The sequence below is a fragment of the Nomascus leucogenys genome, chromosome 15 (genome assembly GCF_006542625.1).
Source record: "Nomascus leucogenys isolate Asia chromosome 15, Asia_NLE_v1, whole genome shotgun sequence".
In the NCBI taxonomy this organism is placed as follows: Eukaryota; Metazoa; Chordata; class Mammalia; order Primates; family Hylobatidae; genus Nomascus; species Nomascus leucogenys.
In genome coordinates this window covers 70,188,331-70,201,019 of record NC_044395.1, presented here as the reverse complement: position 1 = coordinate 70,201,019, position 12,689 = coordinate 70,188,331, and positions in this window count along the sequence as shown.

Genomic DNA, 12,689 nt, shown 5'->3' with positions numbered 1-12,689 from the left:
CAGCCTGGGCGACAAAGCAAGACTCCGTCTCAAAAAAAAAAAAAAAAAAAAAAGATTTATTTTCTTTATCTTTGGTTTTCAACTGTTGGACTATCGTGGCCAGGTATGGTTGTCTTTATTTTTGCCTTTTTATATTTTTTACCATTTATGAAATTTGTTGAACTTCTTACAGCTATTCTTTTATCAGAATATATTTTGTTGCCTTGATTTCCTCAGATTTGGCCTGTCAGAGGCTCTGCAAGCTGGCTCCTGTGTCCTTGTAATGTCATCTGTTTTTATCAAATATAGAGAACTTTTGACTTTTTTTTTTTTTTTTTTTTGGAGATGGATGGAGTCTCACTCTGTGGCCCAGGCTGGAGTGCAATGGCGTGATCTCGGTTCACTGCAACCTCTGCCTCCTGGGTTCAAGCGATTCTCCTGCCTCAACCTCCTGAATAGCTGGGATTACAAGCAACTGCCACCACACCTAGCTAATTTTTGTATTTTTGGTAGAGATGGGGTTTCACCATTTTGTCCAGGCTGGTCTCGAACTCTTTTTTTTTTTTTTTTTTGAGATGGAGTCTCGCTCTGTCACCCAGGCTGGAGTGCAGTGGCGTGATCTCGGCTCACTGCAAGCTCCGCCTTGCGAGTTGACGCCATTCTCCTGCCTCAGCCTCTCCAAGTAGCTGGGACTACAGGTGCCCGCCACCATGCCCGGCTAATTTTTTTTTTTTTTGTATTTTTAGTAGAGACGGGGTTTCACTGTGTTAGCCAGGATGGTCTCGATGTCCTGACCTCATGATCCGCCCGCCTCGGCCTCCCAAAGTGCTGGGATTACAAGCGTGAGCCACCGCGCCCGGCCCTTTGTCTCGAACTCTTGACCTCAGGTGATCCACCTGCCTCAGCCTCCCAAAGTGCTGGGGTTACAAGCGTGAGCCACTGAGCCCGGCTGCATTATTTCTTCAAATAGTTTTTTTCTGATCCAATTGCACCCTCTTTTCTTTCTGGGACTCCAATTACATATATATTAGGTCATTTGATATTGCTCTAAAAGTCCCTGAGGCCACATTTCTTGTTTTTAAATTTGTATAAATCTAAGGGGTGTCTGTTCATTTTTCTATAATTTCTCAACATTCTGTTCTTCAGAATGAAAACTTTCTTTTTTTTTTTTTTTTGAGGCGGAGTCTCGCTTTCTTGCCCAGGCTGGAGTGCAGTGGCGTGATCTCCGCTCACTGCAAGCTCCACTTCCTGGGTTCACGCCATTCTCCTGCCTCGGCCTCCTGAGTAGCTGGGACCACAGGCACCTGCCAGCACGCCTGGCTAATTTTTTGTATTTTTAGTAGAGACGGGGTTTCACTGTGTTAGCCAGGATGGTCTCGATCTCCTGACCTCGTGATCTGCCTGCCTCGGCCTCCCAAAGTGCTGGGATTACAGGCGTGAGCCACGGCGCCCGGCCCAGAATGAAAACTTTCCACTGGCCTATTAAGCCAATCTGCTGTAAATCCCATCCAGTGAATTTTTTATTCCAGCTATTGTAATTTTCAGTTCTAGAACTTCCATTTGGTTCTTTTTTATGGTTTCTATTTCTGTTAACTCGTTAAGATTATAGTTTTCTTTCTATCCATAAATATATTTTCCTTTAATTTTTGAACTTATTTATGATAGCTCCTTTAAACTCTTTTTCTATTTTTTTTTTTTTTTTTTTGAGACAGAGTCTCGTCCTGTTGCCCAGACTGGAGTGCAATGGTGCGATCTCAGAGCACCGCAACCTCTGCCTCGGGGGTTCAAGCAATTCTTGAACTCCCGAGTAGCTGGGAATACACGCACGCACCACCATGCCCATTTTTTTTTTTTTTTTTTTTGTATCTTTAGTAGAGACAGGGTTTCACCATGTTGGTCAGGCTGGTCTCGAACTCCTGACCTCATGATCCGCCCTCCTGGGCCTCCCAAATTGCTGTAATTACAGATATGAGGCACCGTGCCTGGCTTTTGTGTGTGTGTGTGTGTGTGTGTGTGTGTGAGTCTTGCTCTGTCACCCAAGCTGGAGTGCAATGGCACCGTCTTGGCTCACTGCAACCTCTGCCTCCTAGGTTCAAGTGATTCTCCTGCCTCAGCCTCCTGAGTAGCTGGGACTACAGGTGTCTGCCATCACACCTGGCTAATTTTTGCATTTTTAGTAGAGACAGGGTTTCACAATGTTGGCCAGGCTGGTCTCGAACTCCTAATTCTCCTAATTCCTGACCTCAGGTGATCCACACACCTTGGCCTCCCAAAGTGCTAGGATTACAGGCATGAGCCACTGCTCCCGGCCTAATCTCTTTTTCTGGTAAGTTTCACATCTGGGCCATCTTAGGTTTAATTTGTATAGACTTCTTTTTACCCCACCTTGACTATGGATTTTATTTTCCTCATTCTTTGTATGTCTAGGAAATTGAAATGTAATACTGGGCCGGACGCAGTGGCTCACGCCTGTAATCCCAGCACTTTGGGAAGCTGAGGCATGCAGATCACCTGAGGTTGAGAGTTCGAGACCAGCCTGACCAACATGGAGAAACCTCGTCTCTACTAAAAACACAAAATTAGCCAGGTGTGGTGGAGCATGCCTGTCATCCCACCTACCTGGGAGGCTGAGGCAGGAGAATCACTTGAACCTGGGAGGCAGAGGTGGCAGTGAGCCAAGATCCCGCCATTGCACTCCAGCCTGGGCAACAAGAGCGAAACTCAGTCTCAAAAAAAAAAAAAAGAAATGTAATACTGGACATTGCGAATAATACATTGTAGGACTCTGGATTTTGTTATCTTCCTCTGAAAAATGTTGATTCTTGTCTTAGTGGGCAGTTCAAATACTTGATACAAATAATCATCTCGGCGGGGCACTGTGGCTCACGCCTGTAATCCCAGCACTTTGGGAAGCTGAGGCAGGTAGATCATCTGAGGTCAGGAGTTCAAGACCAGCCTGGGCAACATGGCAAAACCCTGTCTCTACTAAAAATGCAAAAATTAGTGGGGCGTTGTGGCGCACTCCTGTAATCCCAGCTACTTGGGAGGCTGAGGCAGGAGAATTGCTTGAACCTGGGAGGTGGAGGTTGCAGTGAGCCAAGATCGTGCCACTGCGCCCCATCTTGGGCAACACAGTGAAAAAAAAAAAAAAAAAAAAGCAAACCCTATAGGACCAGGTGCGGTGGCTCATGCCTGTTATCCCAGCACTTTGGGAGACCAAGGCAGGTGGATCATTTCAGGTCAGGTGTTTGAGACCAGCCTGACCAACATGATGAAACCCTGTCTCTACTAAAAATACAAAAATCAGCCAGGTGTGGCAGTGCATGCCTGTAATCCTAGCTACTCGCAAGGCTAAGGCAGGAGAATCGCCTGAACCCGGAAGGTGGAGGTTGCAGTGAGCAGAGATCGTACCACTGCACTCCAGCTTGGGCAACAGAGTAAGACTCTGCCTCAAAAAAAAAAAAAAGAAAAGAAAAGAAAAGCAGACCCTTAGGAAGAAGGGCCTCAGCAGACCTCTTTCCACCAGTGCTCAGTGGACCTCTTTCATTTATATATTAATATTGGAAGCATTGGGGCCGGGCGCGGTGGCTCACGCTTGTAATCCCAGCACTTTGGGAGGCCGAGGCGGGCGGATCACGAGGTCAGGAGATCGAGACCATGGTGAAACCCCGTCTCTACTAAAAAATACAAAAAATTAGCCGGGCGTGGTGGCGGGCGCCTGTAGTCCCAGCTACTCGGAGAGGCTGAGGCAGGAGAATGGCGTGAACCCGGGAGGTGGAGCTTGCAGTGAGCCGAGATTGAGCCACTGCACTCCAGCCTGGGCGACAGAGCGATACTCCGTCTCAAAAAAAAAAAAAAAAAAAAAAAAAATTGGAAGCATTGGAATGTTCCAAAAAAAGAAAAAAGGATAAGCTACAGTAAACCAGCTGACAAGCTAAGCTGTGCCTCTATGACAGCATTTCAGAAGACCCTCGATACTTGTAACAATAGGGTAGACTGCACTAAAAATCAGGCCTAGGTTCTAACAGTAAAGGCAGCATTGCTTCAAAACCTCAACAAAACTCTTAAGTCAAAGTCAGGCCCTGATAGAAAATGGAACACTAATACCTAGGATAAAGATATTTGGGTGGATAAACATGAGAAATTTTTTTTTTTTTTTTTTTTTTTTTTTTTTTTTTTTTTTTTTTTTTTTTGAGACGGAGTCTCGCTCTTTCACCCAGGCTGGAGTGCAGTGGCGCGATCTCAGCTCACTGCAGGCTCCGCCCCCCGGGGTTCACGCCATTCTCCTGCCTCAGCCTCCTGCGTAGCTGGAACTACAGGCGCCCGCCACCTCGCCCGGCTAATTTTTTGTATTTTTAGTAGAGACGGGGTTTCACCGTGTTAGCCAGGATGGTCTCGATCTCCTGACCTTGTGATCTGCCCGCCTCGGCCTCCCAAAGTGCTGGGATTACAGGCGTGAGCCACCGCGCCCGGCAACATGAGAAATTTGAATCCTGGATTCTCCTAATTCCCCAGGCCATCAGAAGCAGTCTCTTCTTTAGCTGGAAGAGAGACGCTTCAGCTGGCTTGGACACCTTGCAAGAAGACCTAACCTGAGGCAGATGCCTCACAAATGACTCTCATCTTTAAGATCTATCTCTGCCATCCTTCACTGCCTCCAGGCTCATACTGATAAACCAAGTAAGGTCTCAGCATAGCCCAGGGAGGGAAGTAGCTTTCCTGCTCCAAGAGAAAATAGGTTATACACCAAAAGAATTACAGAATCCGGAATAATATGTCCAGACAGAAACCAAAGGAGTGCTTCTGCAGGTTGTTAGAGCAGGGGAGTGGAACATAAGGCTAAATAGATGACAATTACTGACATACCAGCACTTGCTCATGACTCAGATTCAATCTTTTGGCAAGAACATACCTGGAGCTGGTCCTAATAGCCTGCTAGGGATGGCTCCTTTAAAGCTTGAACACAAGAAACATATCAACACAGCTTCTAGCAATTAGTATGTGGCTACTGCTCTGTAGAAAGTAAGGACCAAGGCCGGGAGCCTATAATGGGTGCAGGAAACTTAGGTGTGGTTCACAGAGGGTCAGATAATACGTTGGTACTAAAAAGGACCGTGCTGCACCACAGCTCTACTCACGGGTGCCCCTAAAAGACAGCAATGAAGGGAAATTCTCCCAGTGAGTAGAGTTGAGAATAGTATATTTATTTGCTCATTCACTCTGTATGGAGGGATAAATGGGCTGAGATTTCGCTTCCAGTGTTGAATGTTTTGTCTGGTTAATCAGGGCCCTGGGGCCAGGCGCGGTGGATCACTTGAGGTCAGGGGGGCAAGACAAGCCTGGCCAACTTGGTGAAACCGATCTCTACTAAAAAAATACAAAAACTAGCCAGGCGTGGTGGCTCACGCCTGTAGTCCCAGCTACTCAGGAGGTGTGAGGCGGTAGAATTGCTTGAACCCGAGAGACAGAGGTTGCAGTGAGCCGAGATCACCCCACTGCACTCCAGCCTGGGTAACAGAGTGAGACTCTGTCTCAAAACAAAAACAAGCAAACAAAAAATTGGCTACTCGCAGTGGTTCACGCCTGTAATCCCAGCACTTTGGGAGTCCGAGGCGGGCAGATCACTAGGTCAGGAGTTCGAGACCAACCTAGCCAACACAGTGAAACCCCGTCTCTACTAAAAATACAAAAATTAGCCAGGCCTGATGGCAGGCGCCTGTAGTCCCAGCTACTTGGGAGGCTGAGGCAGGGGAATCGCTTGAACCCGGGAGGTGGAGGTTGTGGTGAGCCAAGATCATGCCACTGCAATCCAGGCTGGGCAACAGAGCGAGGCTCCGTCTAAAAAAAAAAAAAAAAATCAGGATCCTGGAAAGAAAAGATTAGAAGATGGGGATGAGAGGCCTGGGTAAGAAAGAAATAGAGTAAATGGATAGATTAAAAGAAATAGGCACAGGTTGAGTGTGGTAGCTCATGCCTGTTATCCCAGCATTTTGGGAGGCCAAGGCAGGAAAATAACTTGAGGCCAGTAGTTCAAGACCAGCTTCGGCAGAATAGCAAAACTCCATCTCTAAAAAAAGTTAAAATTAAAAAAAAAAAAAGATTAAATTAAATTCCCAGGAGGTGGAGCCAAGATCATACCATTGCACTCCAGCCTGGGTGACAGAGCAAGACTCCATCTCAAAAAAAAAAAAGATTAAATTAAATAAAAAAAATTATTTTGATGAAATAGGCATAAAATGTGTAGACTTTTGTGTCTCATAATAATGTCAACCAAAGGCACTCAGAATCCAGGTGAACAGGTTAACTTCTTCTGTGAATGTCAGCCAGACTCTCTCCTTGGCCATCTCAGTGCTTAAACAATGGGTCTCTTAATGGAGAGGCCATGATAGCATGGGCCCAATATTATGGGTTCCTTCTAACCAAAGGCTGATCTGGTTGTTGCCACTGATTAATGGCCAAACTGCCAACAGAAGATATTGATGCTGAATTCTCATTATTACTCCACCTCTGGAGGGGACTAGCCAACCAGTGGTGGAAGATTGATTGTATCAGATATCTTCCTTCCTGGAGTAGGCAGCAATTCATTCTTTTTTTTTTTTGAGTCGGAGTCTCGCTCTGTCACCCAGGCTGGAGTGCAGTGGCGCAATCTCGGCTCACTGCAAGCTCTGCCTCCTGGGTTCAAGCCATTCTCCTGCCTCAGCCTCCCGAGTAGCTGGTACTACAGGCGCCCACCACCTCGCCCGGCTAATTTTCTGTATATTTAGTAGAGACGGGGTTTCACCATGTTAGCCAGGATGGCAGCAATTCATTCTAACTAGTACTGACAACTGCTCCAGAAACAGTCATTTCTACCCACAGTGCCTCTACCAGCACAACTACCTTGGTGCTTACAGAATTCTTATCTACCAGCCTGAGCAAAGTAGTGAGACTCCATCTCTACAAAAATGTTAAAAATTAGCGAAATTAGGCCAGGCGCAGTGGCTCACGCCTGTAATCCTAGCACTTTGGGAGGCCAAGGTGGGAGGATCACTTGAGGTCAGGAGATCAAGACAAGCCTGGCCAACATGGTGAAACCCCATCTCTACTAAAAATACAAAAAAAAAAAAAAAAAAAAAATCAGCCGGGCATGGTGGCAAGCGCCTGTAGTCCCAAGTACTCGGGAGGCTGGGGCAGGAGAATTGCTTGAACCCAGGAGGCAGAGGTTGCAGTGGGCCAAGATTGCGCCACTGTACTCCAGCCTGGGTAACAGAGCGAGACTCTGTCTCAAAAAAAAAAAATTAGCTGAGTTGGCCAGGCATGGTGGCTCACACCTGTAATCCCAGGACTTTGGGAGGCCGAGGTGGACGGATCACCTGAGGTCAAAAGTTCGAGATTAGCCTGCCCAACATGGTGAAACCCCATCTCTACTAAAGATACAAAAATTAGCTGGGCATGGTGGCAAGTGCCTGTAATCCCAGATACTCCGGAGGCTGAGGCTGGAGAATCACTTGAGCCCAGGAGGCAGAGGTTGCAGTGAGACGAAATTGTGCCACTGCGCTCCAGCCTGGGCAACAAATGCGAAACTTTGTTTTAAAATTAATAAATAGGTGGGGCGCGGTGGCTCACACCTGTAATCCCAGCACTTTGGGAGGCCGAGGTGGGCAGATCATGAGGTCAGGAGATCGAGACCATCCTGGCTAACACGGTGAAACCTTGTCTCTTATAAAAAAACCTTGTCTCTCTTTATAAAAATATAAAAAATTAGCCAGACGTGGTGGCATGTGCCTGTAGTCCCAGCTACTCAGGAGGCTGAGGCAGAAGAATCGCTTGAACCCGGGAGGGGGAGGTTGCAGTGAGCCAAGATCATGCCACTGCACTCCAGCCAGGGCAACAGAATGAGACTCCGTCTCAAAAAAAAAAATTTGTTTTAAATAAATAAATAAATAAAATAAAATTAGCTGAGTGTGGTGGCATGAGCAGTCCTAGTTACTCAGGAGGATTGCTTGAGCCCAGGAGGTTGAGGCTGCAGTGAGCCCTGTTTTTACCACTGCACTCTAGCCTAGGTGACAGAGATAGTCTGTTTAAAAAAAAAAAAATCATCATAGGATCCCATACAACGTTGCTCAGAACACGGACTCTTTTTATGGCAAAAAAGTACAACAGAGAGCATGGCCAGAAAATCCACTGGTCTTTTCACATTCTCCATAATCTAAAGCTATTGCTAACAGAATTGGAGTGGCCTATTAAAAGCTCACCCTAGCCATCAGCTTGGAGATCATCCCCTGTGGGTTTAGGGTACTGTCCTCTATGATATATTTATGTGCTGAACTAATGCTGGTATGTATTCAAAATGGTTAAAATATATGAGTCTGGGAACAAATGGTAAAAGCAGGATTTGCTGTACTCACTTGGGAAACAGAAAGCTTGAATTTAAAGGTATAACTTCCATCTTGGTCTCTTTGGACTTCTTTTTTTCTTTTTCCATTTATTTATTTATTTAGAGATGGAGTCTCGCTCTGTCGCCCAGGCTGGAGTGCAATGGCACTATCTTGGCTCACTGCAACCTCCGCTTCCCAGGTTCAAGTGATTCTCCTGCCTGCTTTAGCCTCCCGAGTGGCTGGGATTACAGGCACCCACCACCCCGCCCAGCTAAATTTTTTGTATTTTTAGTAGAGACAGGGTTTCATCAGGTTGGCCAGGCTGGTCTTGAACTTCTGACCTCAGATGATCCGCCTGCTCTGGCCTCCCAAAGTACTGGGATTACAGGTGTGAGCCACTGGGCCTGTCCGGAACAACTCTCTTGGGCAATTGGACAGACAATGAATAGACTCCCTTAGGTCAATCAGATGTGTCAAAGGTGACAGAGTCCTATAGTTATAGAACAAGATGACCTGAGATGGGGCTGTGGGAGTGGAAGATGCTTGCTCCAATACTAGGAATACGAAGTAAAGCAACTTGGCCTGATCTTAGGTATACCTAATAAGAATAAGCCTGGGGTTTGACACTGATGGCAATAATTGCCAGGATCAGTCATTCAGATTTATTTGAGTAGGCTAGTAGTTCTTTTTGTAATCTCCTCTGTCCTATTATTAAATGATATCCACAGACAATGCAGTCAAACTAACTACACACATATAGTCAAGAAAATCAATATTGTGTGCTAACTGTAATATAAAGAAGAAATAAAAAGAAGGTTATTTATAATAACATATTTCAATATATAATTGCATGGTGGCTCATGCCTGTAATCCCAGCACTTTGGAAGGCCAAGGCAAGCAGATCACTTGAGCTCAGGAGTTCAAGACCAGCCTGGGCAACATGGCGAAACACTATCTCTGCAAAAAATACAAAAATTCGCCAGGTGTGGTGGCATGCACCTGTAGTCCCAGCAACTCAGGAAGCTAAGATGGGAGGATGGCTTGAGCCCAGGAGGCAGAGGTTGCAGTGAGCCAAGATTGCGCCACTGCACTCCAGCCTGGGCTACAGAGCGAGACTCTGTCTCAATAAATAAATAAATAAATAAATAAATAAATAAATAAATAAAGCAGTAGTCAGTTGCTAGCAACTATACATAGCAAAATCATGCATGTTACAGCTGCAAATTCTGATTGATACATGCACGTTGTGCAGGTGACTCAACTACCACCAACACCATTGCCATCAATAATGCAATTTTCTGAAATGGTATAACCAACCCCTAGCACAGTGTCTGGTACTCAGTTAAAAATGCAGTGGGTTTTTTTTGAAATGAAAAAAATCTGAAAGCCAATGAGACCCATTAAAGATTTTAAAAAGAGAAGTATCTGGATCAGTCTTTAGGAAGATTTAAGACTCAAAAAATGATGAGCTTCAGGATCTGGGTTATTTTCATCTTTGGCTCATCTCCCATTCCTACCCCATGCTTATAAGTAGTAGGCACTCAATACATGATTTTAAATTGAATTGATTTGAATCAAATAATTTCTGCAGCAAAGTGTCCCCAGGACCCTTTGGTATAACATTATCTTAGGGCATAGCTCCAGAAAAGCAGCATTAATGGAAGATAATTACTTATCACAGTGCCCCAAATCAGTCCTATCTCTGTTTCACATGTGCAGGACCCTGGAGTCTAGAATGGAATGTTCTGGGTCCAGCTCTGTTGCAAAGAAAGCTACATTCCATTAGATCATCCCAAGATTGACTAGCAACAAGAACAAAGGCCCACAATAATAGAAGTCTTTAACAAAAACACACTCTATGTAGCTGGCACAAAACATATTCCAAATTTTGGCTGGCTCTTTGAAGGACATCTTCAGGACCTTAGCATAGTGCCTGGCACATAAAAGCCCCTTAACAAATATGTGTTGAATGGATGAATGAACAGCAACAGTTGAAAACGGTGCCTAAGAGAAAACAATGAAATAGCAAAATTCTAGTGTGTGTTATACCAGAACCAGATCTGGGACTCTTAGATTAGTTTTCAGTTTGAAGAACTGTCAAGCCCACTGACTCAAAAGCAAGCACTCAGACCACAAATCCAAAATAAAACAACAAAAAAGAAAGAAGTAATATATGCACATGGTTACAAAGAAGTGCATAAGAATTTTCAGATGAAAATGAATAGCTTCTTGAACTTTTTCTTCTCCCTCTTATCCTCAGTCCCATTGCCCAAGACAAAAAATCTATGACAGGCCGGGCACAGTGGCTTACGTTTGTAATCCCAGCATTTTGGGAGGCAGAGGTGGGCGGATTACAAGGTAAGGAGTTTGAGACCAGCCTGATCAACACAGTGAAACCCCGTCTCTACTAAAAATACAAAAATTAGCTGGGCGTGGTGGCAGACGCCTGTAATCCCAGCTACTCGGGAGGCTGAGGCAGGGGAATCACTTGAACCTGGGAGGCGGAGGTTGTAGTGAGCCAAGATTGTGCCACTGCACTCCAGCCTGGGCAACAGAGCTAGACTGCATCTCAAAACAAAAAATAAAAAACAAAAAATCTGTGACATTACATTCATTTCCACCATTATCCATTATTTTGTTTTGTTTTCTTTTCTCCATTTAATCACTGATCTGATTAAGAAAGACTTACACATTGAGGCCAGGCACAGTGGCTCACGCCTGTAATCCCAGCACTTTGGTAGGCTGAAGCAGGCCGATCACTTGAGGTCAGGAGTTCGAGACCAGCCTGGCCAACATGGCAAAACCCCATCTCTACTAAAAATACAAAAATTAATTGGGCGTGGTAGCAGGCACCTGTAATCCCAGCTATTCGGGAGGCTGAGGTGAGAGAATCACTTGAACCCAGGAAGCAGAGCTTGCAGTGAGCCCACACCGCACCACTGCACTTCAGCTTGGGCGACAGTGTGAGACACTATCTCAAAGCAAAACAAAACAAAAACAAAAACCTCTTCTTGTGAACAAAATGTAGGAAAAGAAGCAAAAGCAATTGTGGTTTCTGGTTTAGCGACTGTAATTGAGTGTGTTCCCACCCCCCCCCGAGAAAATTCTATAATATAGTTGTTTTTTGTCTAAAAAAGAAACCTGAACAAAATCGATTAAGCATTATTATTATTATTATTTTTGAGATGAAGTTTCACTCTTGTTGCCCAGGCTGGAGTGTAATGGCGCGATCTCGGCTCACTGCAACCTCTGCCTCCAGAGTTCAAGCGATTCTCCTGCCTCAGCCTCCCGAGTAGCTGGGATTACAGGCGTGAGCCACTGTGTCCAGCCTAATTAAGCACTATTATACAAAAATGAGTTCTGGCTTCAGAAGTGTGGAAGTGGGGAGAAACTAGAGAAAGAGATGAACTACTGAGTCCTGGTACCACTGAGCGAGTTTCAGGGACCTTTGGAAAGTTCCCTCTGCAAAACTCTCATCCTGTTAGAACTTGTGAACCCCGAAAATCTGAGATAGAGGCCGGGCGCGGTGGCTCACGCTTGTAATCCCAGCACTTTGGGAGGCCGAGGCGGGCGGATCACCTCGTCTCTACTAAAAATACAAAAAAATTAGCCGGGTGTGGTGGCGGGCACCTGTAGTCCCAGCTACTCGGAGAGGCTGAGGCTTGCAGTGAGCCGAGATTGCGCCACTGCACTCCATCCTGGGCGACAGAGCGAGACTCCGTCTCAAAAAAAAAAAAAAAAAAAAGAAAATCTGAGATAGGTCTCAGTTAATTTAAAAAGTTTATTTTGCCAAGGTTGAGGATGCGCGCCCTGAGGACCTCCTGAGGACATGTGCCCAAGGTGGTCAGAGCACAGTTTGGTTTTCTACATTTTAGGGAGACATGAGACATCAATCAACATATACAAGATCAACACGGGTTTGGTCTGGAAATGGGGGCTTTCCAGGTCATATGTAGATAGGAGACAAACGGTTGCATTATTTTGAGCTTCCCTCCCTCCCTCCCTCCCTCTCTGTCTTTCCTTCTTTATACGGAGTTTCCCTCTTTCGCCCAGGCTGGAGTGAAGTGGCCCAATTTCGGCTCACTGCAACCTCCGCCCCCGGGTTCAAGCGATTCTCCTGCCTCAGCCTCCCAAGCGGCTGGGATTACAGGCGCCCGCCACCACGCCCAGCTAATTTTTATATTTTTAGTAGAGACGGGGGTTTCTCCATGTTCGCCAGGCTGATCCCGAACTCCTGACTTCAGGTGATCCACCCGCCTTGGCCTCCCAAAGTGTTAGGACTACAGGCGTGAGCCACCGTGCCCAGCCTGGATTTTTTTTTTTTTTTTAAATCTTTATTTTTTGAGAGGGAGT